At 44.3% G+C, this 15,459-nt stretch overlaps 1 protein-coding gene across 1 annotated transcript in view; it reads right to left on the bottom strand.

The window, feature by feature from the left end:
- pfdn6 (prefoldin subunit 6) overlaps positions 1 to 15,459 on the bottom strand; it is a 222,692-nt gene that overhangs the window by 145,848 nt on the left and 61,385 nt on the right. The gene's annotated exons all lie outside the window — the stretch shown is intronic.

The following is a 15,459-nucleotide window of genomic DNA, read 5'->3' as shown; positions in this document are numbered from 1 at the left end:
TGAGATATACGGGACTCTCTGAGATATACGGGACTCTCTGTGATATACGGGACCCTCTGAGATATATGGGTCTCTCTGAGATATACGGGACTCTCCGTGATACATGGGGCTCTCTGAGATATACGGGATTCAGTGTGATATACGGGACTCTCTGAGATATACGGGACTCTCTGTAATATATGGGTTCCTCTGAGATATACAGGACTCTCTGAGATATATGGGTCTCTCTGAGATATACACGTTTTTCTGAGATATACGGGACTCTCTGAGATATACACGTCTCTCTGAGATATACGGGACTCTCTGAGATATATGGGTCTCTCTGAGATATACACGTCTCTCTGAGATATACACGTCTCTCTGAGATATACCGGACTCTCTGAGATATATGGGACTCTCTGAGATATATGGGACTCTCTGAAATATATGGGTCTCTCTGAGATATACACGTCTCTCTGAGATATACACGTCTCTCTGAGATATACGGGTCTCTCTGAGATAAATGAGACTCTCTGAGATATATGGGTCTCTCTGAGATATACGGGTCTCTCTGAGAAATATGGGTCTCTCTGAGATATATGGGTCTCTCTGAGATATACACGTCTCTCTGAGATATACGGGACTCTCTGAGATATATGGGTCTCTCTGAGATATATGGGTCTCTCTGAGATATACACGTCTCTCTGAGATATACGGGACTCTTTGAGATATACGGGACTCTCTGTGATATATGGCGCTCTCTGAGATATACGGGACTCTCTGTGATATACGGGACTCTCTGTGATATACGGAACTCTCTGTAACATATGGGTCTCTCTAGGATATACGGGACTCTCTGAGATATACAGGTCTCTCTGAGATATACGGGACTCTCTGTGATATATGGTTCTCTCTGAGATATATGGGTCTCTCTGACATATACGGGTCTCTCTGACATATACGGGTCTCTCTGACATATACGGGACTCTCTGAGATATACAAGTCTCTCTGAGATATATGGGTCTCTCTGAGATATATGGGCCTCTCTGAGATATACGGGTTTCTCTGTGATATATGGGTCTCTCCATGATATACGGAACTCTCTGTGATATATGGGTCTCTCTGAGATATACGGGACTCTCTGTGATATACGGGTCTCTCTGAGATATATAGGTCCCTCTCAGATATAAGGGGACTCTCTGAGATATACGGGACTCTCTGAGATATACGGGACTCTCTGTGATATACGGGACCCTCTGAGATATATGGGTTTCTCTGAGATATACGGGACTCTCCGTGATATATGGGGCTCTCTGAGATATACGGGGTTCAGTGTGATATACGGGACTCTCTGAGATATACGGGACTCTCTGTAATATATGGGTTCCTCTGAGATATACAGGACTGTCTGAGATATACGGGTCTCTCTGAGATATATGGGTCTCTCTGAGATATACGGGTTTCTCTGTGATTTACGGGTCTCTCTGTGATATACGGGACTCTCTGTGATATACGGGTCTCTCTGAGATATATGGGTCTCTCTGAGATATATGGGACTCTCTGAGATATATAGAACTCTCTGTGATATACGGGTCTCTCTGAGATATATGGGTCTCTCTGAGATATACGGGACTCTCTGAGATATACAGAACTCTCTGTGATATACGGGTCTCTCTGAGATATACACGTCTCTCTGAGATCTATGGGTCTCTCTGAGATATATGGGTCTCTCTGAGATATACACGTCTCTCTGAGATATACGAGACTCTCTGAGATATATGGGTCTCTCTGTGATATATGGCGCTCTCTGAGATATACGGGACTCTCTGTGATATAAGGGGACTCTCTGAGATATACGGGACTCTCTGAGATTTACGGGACTCTCTGTGATATATGGGACCCTCTGAGACACATGGGTCTCTCTGAGATATACAGGACTCTCTGTGATATATGGGGCTCTCTGAGATATACGGGGCTCTCTGAGATATACGGGGTTCAGTGTGATATACGGGACTCTCTGAGATATACGGGACTCTCTGTGATATATGGGTTTCTCTGAGATATACGGGTCTCTCTCAGATATACGGGACTCTCTGTGATATACGGGTCTCTCTGAGATATATGGGTCTCTCTGAGATATAAGGGGACTCTCTCAGATATACGAGACCCTCTGAGATATATGGGTCTCTCTGAGATATACGGGACTCTCTGTGATATATGGGGCTCTCTGAGATATACAGAACCCTCTGTGATATACGGGTCTCTCTGAGATATACACGTCTCTCTGAGATATATACGTCTCTCTGAGATCTATGGGTCTCTCTGAGATATACACGTCTCTCTGAGATATACGAGACTCTCTGAGATATATGGTTCTCTCTGAGATATACGCGTCTCTCTGAGATATATGGGTCTCTCTGAGATATATGGGTCTCTCTGAGATATACACGTCTCTCTGAGATATACGGGACTCTCTGAGATATACGGGACTCTGTGATATATGGGGTTCTCTGAGATATACGGGACTCTCTGTGATATACGGGACTCTCTGTGATATACGGGACTCTCTGTGATATATGGGTCTCTCTGAGATATACGGGTCTCTCTCAGATATACGGGACTCTCTGTGATATACGGGTCTCTCTGAGATATATGGGTCTCTCTGAGATATAAGGGGACTCTCTGAGATATACGGGACTCTCTGAGATATATGGGACTCTCTGTGATATACGGGACCCTCTGAGATATATGGGTCTCTCTGAGATATACGGGACTCTCTGTGATATATGGGGCTCTCTGAGATATACGGCGCTGTCTGAGATATACGGGATTCAGTGTGATATACGGGACTCTCTGAGATATACGGGACTCTCTAATATATGGGTTCCTCTGAGATATACAGGACGCTCTGAGATATATGGGTCTCTCTGAGATATATGGGTCTCTCTGAGAAATACACGTCTTTCTGAGATATACGGGACTCTCTGAGATATACACGTCTCTCTGAGATATATGGGCCTCTCTGAGATATATGGGTCTCTCTGAGATATACACGTCTCTCTGAGATATACACGTCTCTCTGAGATATACCGGACTCTCTGAGATATATGGGACTCTCTGAGATATATGGGACTCTCTGAAATATATGGGTCTCTCTGAGATATACACGACTCTCTGAGATATACGGGTCTCTCTGAGATGTATGGGTCTCTCTGAGATATACACGTCTCTCTGAGATATACACATCTCTCTGAGATAAATGAGACTCTCTGAGATATATGGGTCTCTCTGAGATATACGGGTCTCTCTGAGATATACACGTCTCTCTGAGATATACGGGACTTTCTGAGATATATGGGTCTCTCTGAGATATATGGGTCTCTCTGAGATATACACGTCTCTCTGAGATATACGGGACTCTCTGAGATATACGGGACTCTCTGTGATATATGGCGCTCTCTGAGATATACGGGACTCTCTGTGATATACGGGACTCTCTGTGATATACGGAACTCTCTGTAATATATGGGTCTCTCTGAGATATACGGGACTCTCTGAGATATACAGGTCTCTCTGAGATATACAGGACTCTCTGTGATATATGGTTCTCTCTGAGATATATGGGTCTCTCTGACATATATGGGTCTCTCTGACATATACGGGACTCTCTGAGATATACAAGTCTCTCTGAGATATATGGGTCTCTCTGAGATATATGGGCCTCTCTGAGATATACGGGTTTCTCAGTGATATATGGGTCTCTCCATGATATACGGAACTCTCTGTGATATACGGGTCTCTCTGAGGTATACGGGACTCTCTGTGATATACGGGTCTCTCTGAGATATACAGGTCCCTCTCAGATATAAGGGGACTCTCTGAGATATACGGGACTCTCTGAGATATACGGGACTCTCTGTGATATACGGGACCCTCTGAGATATATGGGTCTCTCTGAGATATACGGGACTCTCCGTGATACATGGGGCTCTCTGAGATATACGGGGTTCAGTGTGATATACGGGACTCTCTGAGATATACGGGACTCTCTGTAATATATGGGTTCCTCTGAGATATACAGGACTGTCTGAGATATACGGGTCTCTCTGAGATATATGGGTCTCTCTGAGATATACGGGTTTCTCTGTGATTTACGGGTCTCTCTGTGATATACGGGACTCTCTGTGATATACGGGTCTCTCTGAGATATATGGGTCTCTCTGAGATATATGGGACTCTCTGAGATAAACACGTCTCTCTGAGATATACGGAACTCTCTGAGATATACGGGACTCTCTGTGATATATGGCGCTCTCTGAGATATACGGGACTCTCTGTGATATACGGGACTCTCTGTGATATACGGAACTCTCTGTAATATATGGGTCTCTCTGAGATATACGGGACTCTCTGAGATATACAGGTCTCTCTGAGATATACAGGACTCTCTGTGATATATGGTTCTCTCTGAGATATATGGGTCTCTCTGACATATATGGGTCACTCTGACATATACGGGACTCTCTGAGATATACAAGTCTCTCTGAGATATATGGGTCTCTCTGAGATATATGGGCCTCTCTGAGATATACGGGTTTCTCAGTGATATATGGGTCTCTCCATGATATACGGAACTCTCTGTGATATACGGGTCTCTCTGAGATATACGGGACTCTCTGTGATATACGGGTCTCTCTGAGATATACAGGTCCCTCTCAGATATAAGGGGACTCTCTGAGATATACGGGACTCTCTGTGATATACGGGACTCTCTGTGATATACGGGACCCTCTGAGATATATGGGTCTCTCTGAGATATACGGGACTCTCCGTGATATATGGGGCTCTCTGAGATATACGGGGTTCAGTGTGATATACGGGACTCTCTGAGATATACGGGACTCTCTGTAATATATGGGTTCCTCTGAGATATACAGGACTGTCTGAGATATACGGGTCTCTCTGAGATATATGGGTCTCTCTGAGATATACGGGTTTCTCTGTGATTTACGGGTCTCTCTGTGATATACGGGACTCTCTGTGATATACGGGTCTCTCTGAGATATATGGGTCTCTCTGAGATATATGGGACTCTCTGAGATATACAGAACTCTCTGTGATATACGGGTCTCTCTGAGATATATGGGTCTCTCTGAGATATACGGGACTCTCTGAGATATACAGAACTCTCTGTGATATACGGGTCTCTCTGAGATATACACGTCTCTCTGAGATCTATGGGTCTCTCTGAGATATATGGGTCTCTCTGAGATATACACGTCTCTCTGAGATATACGAGACTCTCTGAGATATATGGGTCTCTCTGTGATATATGGCGCTCTCTGAGATATACGGGACTCTCTGTGATATAAGGGGACTCTCTGAGATATACGGGACTCTCTGAGATATACGGGACTCTCTGTGATATATGGGACCCTCTGAGATATATGGGTCTCTCTGAGATATACGGGACTCTCTGTGATATATGGCGCTCTCTGAGATATACGGGACTCTCTGTGATATACGGGACTCTCTGTGATATACGGAACTCTCTGTAATATATGGGTCTCTCTGAGATATACGGGACTCTCTGAGATATACAGGTCTCTCTGAGATATACAGGACTCTCTGATATATGGTTCTCTCTGAGATATATGGGTCTCTCTGACATATATGGGTCTCTCTGACATATACGGGACTCTCTGAGATATACAAGTCTCTCTGAGATATATGGGTCTCTCTGAGATATATGGGCCTCTCTGAGATATACGGGTTTCTCAGTGATATATGGGTCTCTCCATGATATACGGAACTCTCTGTGATATACGGGTCTCTCTGAGATATACGGGACTCTCTGTGATATACGGGTCTCTCTGAGATATACAGGTCCCTCTCAGATATAAGGGGACTCTCTGTGATATACGGGACTCTCTGTGATATACGGGACCCTCTGAGATATATGGGTCTCTCTGAGATATACGGGACTCTCCGTGATATATGGGGCTCTCTGAGATATACGGGGTTCAGTGTGATATACGGGACTCTCTGAGATATACGGGACTCTCTGTAATATATGGGTTCCTCTGAGATATACAGGACTGTCTGAGATATACGGGTCTCTCTGAGATATATGGGTCTCTCTGAGATATACGGGTTTCTCTGTGATTTACGGGTCTCTCTGTGATATACGGGACTCTCTGTGATATACGGGTCTCTCTGAGATATATGGGTCTCTCTGAGATATATGGGACTCTCTGAGATATACAGAACTCTCTGTGATATACGGGTCTCTCTGAGATATATGGGTCTCTCTGAGATATACGGGACTCTCTGAGATATACAGAACTCTCTGTGATATACGGGTCTCTCTGAGATATACACGTCTCTCTGAGATCTATGGGTCTCTCTGAGATATATGGGTCTCTCTGAGATATACACGTCTCTCTGAGATATACGAGACTCTCTGAGATATATGGGTCTCTCTGTGATATATGGCGCTCTCTGAGATATACGGGACTCTCTGTGATATAAGGGGACTCTCTGAGATATACGGGACTCTCTGAGATATACGGGACTCTCTGTGATATATGGGACCCTCTGAGATATATGGGTCTCTCTGAGATATACGGGACTCTCCGTGATATATGGGGCTCTCTGAGATATACGGGGTTCAGTGTGATATACGGGACTCTCTGAGATATACGGGACTCTCTGTAATATATGGGTTCCTCTGAGATATACAGGACTGTCTGAGATATACGGGTCTCTCTGAGATATATGGGTCTCTCTGAGATATACGGGTTTCTCTGTGATTTACGGGTCTCTCTGTGATATACGGGACTCTCTGTGATATACGGGTCTCTCTGTGATATACGGGTCTCTCTGAGATATATGGGTCTCTCTGAGATATATGGGACTCTCTGAGATATACAGAACTCTCTGTGATATACGGGTCTCTCTGAGATATATGGGTCTCTCTGAGATATACGGGACTCTCGGAGATATACAGAACTCTCTGTGATATACGGGTCTCTCTGAGATATACACGTCTCTCTGAGATATACGAGACTCTCTGAGATATATGGGTCTCTCTGTGATATATGGCGCTCTCTGAGATATACGGGACTCTCTGTGATATAAGGGGACTCTCTGAGATATACGGGACTCTCTGAGATATACGGGACTCTCTGTGATATATGGGACCCTCTGAGATATATGGGTCTCTCTGAGATATACGGGACTCTCTGTGATATATGGGGCTCTCTGAGATATACGGGGCTCTCTGAGATATACGGGGTTCAGTGTGATATACGGGACTCTCTGAGATATACGGGACTCTCTGTGATATATGGGTCTCTCTGAGATATACGGGTCTCTCTCAGATATACGGGACTCTCTGTGATATACGGGTCTCTCTGAGATATATGGGTCTCTCTGAGATATAAGGGGACTCTCTCAGATATACGGGACTCTCTGAGATATACGGGACTCTCTGTGATATACGGGACCCTCTGAGATATATGGGTCTCTCTGAGATATACGGGACTCTCTGTGATATATGGGGATCTCTGAGATATACGGCGCTCTCTGAGATATACGGGATTCAGTGTGATATACGGGACTCTCTGAGATATACGGGACTCTCTGTAAGATATGGGTTCCTCTGAGATATACAGGACTCTCTGAAATATATGGGACTCTCTGAGATATATGGGTCTCTCTGAGATATACCGGACTCTCTGAGATATATGGGACTCTCTGAGATATATGGAACTCTCTGAGATATATGGGTCTCTCTGAGATATACACGTCTCTCTGAGATATACACGTCTCTCTGAGATATACGGGTCTCTCTGAGATGTATGGGTCTCTCTGAGATATACACGTCTCTCTGAGATATACACATCTCTCTGAGATAAATGAGACTCTCTGAGATATATGGGTCTCTCTGAGATATAGGGGTCTCTCTGAGAAATATGGGTCTCTCTGAGATATATGGGTCTCTCTGAGATATACACGTCTCTCTGAGATATACGGGACTCTCTGAGATATATGGGTCTCTCTGAGATATATGGGTCTCTCTGAGATATACACGTCTCTCTGAGATATACGGGACTCTCTGAGATATACGGGACTCTCTGTGATATATGGCGCTCTCTGAGATATACGGGACTCTCTGTGATATACGGGACTCTCTGTGATATACGGAACTCTCTGTGATATATGGGTCTCTCTGAGATATACGGGACTCTCTGAGATATAAAGGTCTCTCTGAGATATACAGGTCACTCTGAGATATACGGGACTCTCTGTGATATATGGGACTCTCTGAGATATATGGGTCTCTCTGACATATACGGGTCTCTCTGACATATACGGGTCTCTCTGAGATATACGGGACTCTCTGAGATATACAAGTCTCTCTGAGATATACGGGGTTCAGTGTGATATACGGGACTCTCTGAGATATACAGGACTCTCTGTGATATATGGGACCCTCTGAGATATATGGGTCTCTCGGAGATATACGGGACTCTCTGTGATATATGGGGCTCTCTGAGATATACGGGGCTCTCTGAGATATACGGGGTTCAGTGTGATATACGGGACTCTCTGAGATATACGGGACTCACTGTGATATATGGGTCTCTCTGAGATATATGGGTCTCTCTCAGATATACGGGACTCTCTGTGATATACGGATCTCTCTGAGATATATGGGTCTCTCTGAGATATAAGGGGACTCTCTGAGATATACGGGACTCTCTGTGATATACGGGACCCTCTGAGATATATGGGTCTCTCTGAGATATACGGGACTCTCTGTGATATACGGATCTCTCTGAGATATACGGGGCTCTCTGTGATATATGGGTCTCTCTGAGATATATGGGCCTCTCTGAGATATATGGGTTTCTCTGTGATATATGGGTCTCTCTGTGATATACGGAACTCTCTGTGATATACGGGTCTCTCTGAGATATACGGGACTCTCTGTGATATACGGGTCTCTCTGAGATATATAGGTCCCTCTCAGATATAAGGGGACTCTCTGAGATATACGGGACTCTGAGATATACGGGACTCTCTGTGATATACGGGTCTCTCTGAGATATATGGGTCTCTCTGAGATATAAGGGGACTCTCTCAGATATACGGGACTCTCTGAGATATACGGGACTCTCTGTGATATACGGGACCCTCTGAGATATATGGGTCTCTCTGAGATATACGGGACTCTCTGTGATATATGGGGATCTCTGAGATATACGGCGCTCTCTGAGATATACGGGATTCAGTGTGATATACGGGACTCTCTGAGATATACGGGACTCTCTGTAAGATATGGGTTCCTCTGAGATATACAGGACTCTCTGAAATATATGGGACTCTCTGAGATATATGGGTCTCTCTGAGATATACCGGACTCTCTGAGATATATGCGACTCTCTGAGATATATGGGACTCTCTGAGATATATGGGTCTCTCTGAGATATACACGTCTCTCTGAGATATACACGTCTCTCTGAGATATACGGGTCTCTCTGAGATGTATGGGTCTCTCTGAGATATACACGTCTCTCTGAGATATACACATCTCTCTGAGATAAATGAGACTCTCTGAGATGTATGGGTCTCTCTGAGATATACACGTCTCTCTGAGATATACACATCTCTCTGAGATATACACGTCTCTCTGAGATATACGGGTCTCTCTGAGATAAATGAGACTCTCTGAGATATATGGGTCTCTCTGAGATATACGGGTCTCTCTGAGAAATATGGGTCTCTCTGAGATATATGGGTCTCTCTGAGATATACACGTCTCTCTGAGATATACGGGACTCTTTGAGATATATGGGTCTCTATGAGATATATGGGTCTCTCTGAGATATACACGTCTCTCTGAGATATACGGGACTCTCTGAGATATACGGGACTCTCTGTGATATATGGCGCTCTCTGAGATATACGGGACTCTCTGTGATATACGGGACTCTCTGTGATATACGGAACTCTCTGTGATATATGGGTCTCTCTGAGATATACGGGACTCTCTGAGATATAAAGGTCTCTCTGAGATATACAGGTCTCTCTGAGATATACGGGACTCTCTGTGATATATGGGACTCTCTGAGATATATGGGTCTCTCTGACATATACGGGTCTCTCTGAGATATACGGGACTCTCTGAGATATACAAGTCTCTCTGAGATATATGGGTCTCTCTGAGATATACGGGACTCTCTGTGATATATGGGGCTCTCTGAGATATACGGGGCTCTCTGAGATATACGGGGTTCAGTGTGATATACGGGACTCTCTGAGATATACGGGACTCACTGTGATATATGGGTCTCTCTGAGATATACGGGTCTCTCTCAGATATACGGGACTCTCTGTGATATACGGATCTCTCTGAGATATATGGGTCTCTCTGAGATATAAGGGGACTCTCTGAGATATACGGGACTCTCTGAGATATACGGGACTCTCTGTAAGATATGGGTTCCTCTGAGATATACAGGACTCTCTGAGATATATGGGACTCTCTGAGATATATGGGCCTCTCTGAGATATACCGGACTCTCTGAGATATATGGGACTCTCTGAGATATATGGAACTCTCTGAGATATATGGGTCTCTCTGAGATATACACGTCTCTCTGAGATATACACGTCTCTCTGAGATATACGGGTCTCTCTGAGATGTATGGGTCTCTCTGAGATATACACGTCTCTCTGAGATATACACATCTCTCTGAGATAAATGAGACTCTCTGAGATATATGGGTCTCTCTGAGATATAGGGGTCTCTCTGAGAAATATGGGTCTCTCTGAGATATATGGGTCTCTCTGAGATATACACGTCTCTCTGAGATATACGGGACTCTCTGAGATATATGGGTCTCTCTGAGATATATGGGTCTCTCTGAGATATACACGTCTCTCTGAGATATACGGGACTCTCTGAGATATACGGGACTCTCTGTGATATATGGCGCTCTCTGAGATATACGGGACTCTCTGTGATATACGGGACTCTCTGTGATATACGGAACTCTCTGTGATATATGGGTCTCTCTGAGATATACGGGACTCTCTGTGATATACGGGTCTCTCTGAGATATATGGGTCTCTCTGAGATATACGGGTTTCTCTGTGATTTACGGGTCTCTCTGTGATATATGGGACTCTCTGTGATATACGGGTCTCTCTGAGATATATGGGTCTCTCTGAGATATATGGGACTCTCTGAGATATACAGAACTCTCTGTGATATACGGGTCTCTCTGAGATATATGGGTCTCTCTGAGATATACGGGTTTCTCTGTGATTTACGGGTCTCTCTGTGATATATGGGACTCTCTGTGATATACGGGTCTCTCTGAGATATATGGGTCTCTCTGAGATATACAGAACTCTCTGTGATATATGGGTCTCTCTGAGATATACACGTCTCTCTGAGATATATACGTCTCTCTGAGATCTATGGGTCTCTCTGAGATATATGGGTCTCTCTGAGATATACACGCCTCTCTGAGATATACGGGACTCTCTGAGATATATGGGTCTCTCTGAGATATATGGTTCTCTCTGAGATATATGGGTCTCTCTGAGATATACACGTCTCTCTGAGATATACGGGTCTCTCTGAGATATACGGGACTCTCTGTGATATATGGGTCTCTCTGAGATATACGAGTCTCTCTGAAATATATGGGTCTCTCTGAGATATACACGTCTCTCTGAGATATACACGTCTCTCTGAGATATACACGTCTCGCTGAGATATACGGGTCTCTCAGAGATGTACGGGACACTCTGTGATATACGGGGCTCTCTGAGATATACGGGTCTCTCTGAGATATATGGGTCTCTCTGAGATATATGGGACTCTCTGAGATATACAGAACTCTCTGTGATATACGGGTCTCTCTGAGATATACACGTCTCTCTGAGATCTATGGGTCTCTCTGAGATATATGGGTCTCTCTGAGATATACACGTCTCTCTGAGATATACGAGACTCTCTGAGATATACGGGACTCTCTGTGATATAAGGGGACTCTCTAAGATATACGGGACTCTCTGTGATATATGGGACCCTCTGAGATATATGGGTCTCTCTGAGATATACGGGACTCTCTGTGACATATGGGGCTCTCTGAAATATACGGGGCTCTCTAAGATATACAGAGTTCAGTGTGATATACGGGACTCTCTGAGATATACGGGACTCTCTGTAATATATGGGTTCCTCTGAGATATACAGGACTCTCTGAGATATATGGGTCTCTCTGAGATATATGGGTCTCTCTGAGATATATACGTCTTTCTGAGATATACGGGACTCTCTGAGATATACACGTCTCTCTGAGATATACGGGACTCTCTGAGATATATGGGTCTCTCTGAGATATACAAGTCTCTCTGAGATATACCGGAGTCTCTGAGATATACGGGTCTCTCTGAGATTTATGGGTCTCTCTGAGATATACACATCTCTCTGAGATAAATGAGACTCTCTGAGATATATGGGTCTCTCTGAGATATACGGGTCTCTCTGAGAAATATGGGTCTCTCTGAGATATATGGGTCTCTCTGAGATATACACGTCTCTCTGAGATATACGGGACTCTCTGAGATATACGGGACTATCTGTGATATATGGCGCTCTCTGAGATATACGGGACTCTCTGTGATATATGGGACTCTCTGTGATATACGGGACTCTCTGTGATATATGGGTCTCTCTGAGATATACGGGACTCTCTGAGATATAAAGGTCTCTCTCAGATATACAGGTCTCTCTCAGATATACGGGACTCTCTGTGATATATGGGTCTCTCTGAGATATATGGGTCTCTCTGACATGTACGGGTCTCTCTGAGATATACGGGACTCTCTGAGATATACAAGTCTCTCTGAGATATATGGGTCTCTCTGAGATATACGGGGTTCAGTGTGATATACGGGACTCTCTGAGATATATGGGTCTCTCTGAGATACATGGGACTCTCTGAGATATACGGGTTTCTCTGTGATATATGGGTCTCTCTGTGATATACGGAACTCTCTGTGATATACGGGTCTCTCTGAGATATACGGGACTCTCTGTGATATACGGGTCTCTCTGAGATATATAGGTCCCTCTCAGATATAAGGGGACTCTCTGAGATATACGGGACTCTGAGATATACGGGACTCTCTGTGATATACGGGACCCTCTGAGATATATGGGTCTCTCTGAGATATACGGGACTCTCTGTGATATATGGGGCTCTCTGAGATATACGGGGCTCTCTGAGATATACGGGATTCAGTGTGATGTACGGGACTCTCTGAGATATACGGGACTCTGTAATATATGGGTTCCTCTGAGATATACAGGACTGTCTGAGATATACGGGTCTCTCTGAGATATATGGGTCTCTCTGAGATATATGGGTTTCTCTGTGATTTACGGGTCTCTCTGTGATATACGGGACTCTCTGTGATATACGGGACTCTCTGTGATATATGGGTCCCTCTGAGATATATGGGACTCTCTGAGATATACAGAACTCTGTGATATACGGGTCTCTCTGAGATATATGGGTCTCTCTGAGATATACGGGTTTCTCTGTGATTTACGGGTCTCTCTGTGATATACGGGACTCTCTGTGATATACGGGTCTCTCTGAGATATATGGGTCACTCTGAGATATATGGGACTCTCTGAGATATACAGAACTCTCTGTGATATACGGGTCTCTCTGAGATATACACGTCTCTCTGAGATCTATGGGTCTCTCTGAGATATACGGGTCTCTCTGAGATATACACGTCTCTCTGAGATATACGAGACTCTCTGAGATATATGAGTCTCTCTGTGATATGTGGGGCTCTCTGAGATATACGGGTCTCTCTGAGATGTATGGGTCTCTCTGAGATATACACGTCTCTCTGAGATATACACGTATCTCTGAGATAAATGAGACTCTCTGAGATATATGGGTCTCTCTGAGATATACGGGTCTCTCTGAGATATACGGGACTCTCTGTGATATATGGGTCTCCCTGAGATATATGGGTCTCTCTGAGATATACACATCTTTCTGAGATATACGGGACTCTCTGAGATATACACGTCTCTCTGAGATATACGGGACTCTCTGAGATATATGGGTCTCTCTGAGATATACACGTCTCTCTGAGATATACCGGACTCTCTGCGATATTTGGGACTCTCTGAGATACATGGGACTCTCTGAGATATATGGGTCTCTCTGAGATATACACGTCTCTCTCAGATATACACGTCTCTCTGAGATATACGGGTCTCTCTGAGATGTATGGATCTCTCTGAGATATACAAGTCTCTCTGAGATATACACGTCTCTCTGAGATAAATGAGACTCTATGAGATATATGGGTCACTCTGAGATATACGGATCTCTCTGAGATATATGGGTCTCTCTGAGATATACGGGTTTCTCTGTGATTTACGGGTCTCTCTGTGATATATGGGACTCTCTGTGATATACGGGTCTCTCTGAGATATATGGGTCTCTCTGAGATATACAGAACTCTCTGTGATATATGGGTCTCTCTGAGATATACACGTCTCTCTGAGATATATACGTCTCTCTGAGATCTATGGGTCTCTCTGAGATATATGGGTCTCTCTGAGATATACACGCCTCTCTGAGATATACGGGACTCTCTGAGATATATGGGTCTCTCTGAGATATATGGTTCTCTCTGAGATATATGGGTCTCTCTGAGATATACACGTCTCTCTGAGATATACGGGTCTCTCTGAGATATACGGGACTCTCTGTGATATACGGGTCTCTCTGAGATATACGAGTCTCTCTGAAATATATGGGTCTCTCTGAGATATACACGTCTCTCTGAGATATACACGTCTCTCTGAGATATACACGTCTCGCTGAGATATACGGGTCTCTCAGAGATGTACGGGACACTCTGTGATATACGGGGCTCTCTGAGATATACGGGTCTCTCTGAGATATATGGGTCTCTCTGAGATATATGGGACTCTCTGAGATATACAGAACTCTCTGTGATATACGGGTCTCTCTGAGATATACACGTCTCTCTGAGATCTATGGGTCTCTCTGAGATATATGGGTCTCTCTGAGATATACACGTCTCTCTGAGATATACGAGACTCTCTGAGATATACGGGACTCTCTGTGATATAAGGGGACTCTCTAAGATATACGGGACTCTCTGTGATATATGGGACCCTCTGAGATATATGGGTCTCTCTGAGATATACGGGACTCTCTGTGACATATGGGTCTCTCTGAAATATACGGGGCTCTCTAAGATATACAGAGTTCAGTGAGATATACGGGACTCTCTGAGATATACGGGACTCTCTGTAATATATGGGTTCCTCTGAGATATACAGGACTCTCTGAGATATATGGGTCTCTCTGAGATATATGGGTCTCTCTGAGATAT

This window comes from Carcharodon carcharias, chromosome 19 (assembly GCF_017639515.1).
Source record: "Carcharodon carcharias isolate sCarCar2 chromosome 19, sCarCar2.pri, whole genome shotgun sequence".
NCBI lineage: Eukaryota > Metazoa > Chordata > Chondrichthyes > Lamniformes > Lamnidae > Carcharodon > Carcharodon carcharias.
The sequence above is the reverse complement of the archived record's forward strand: the minus strand, read 5'-3'. Positions and strand labels throughout refer to the sequence as shown.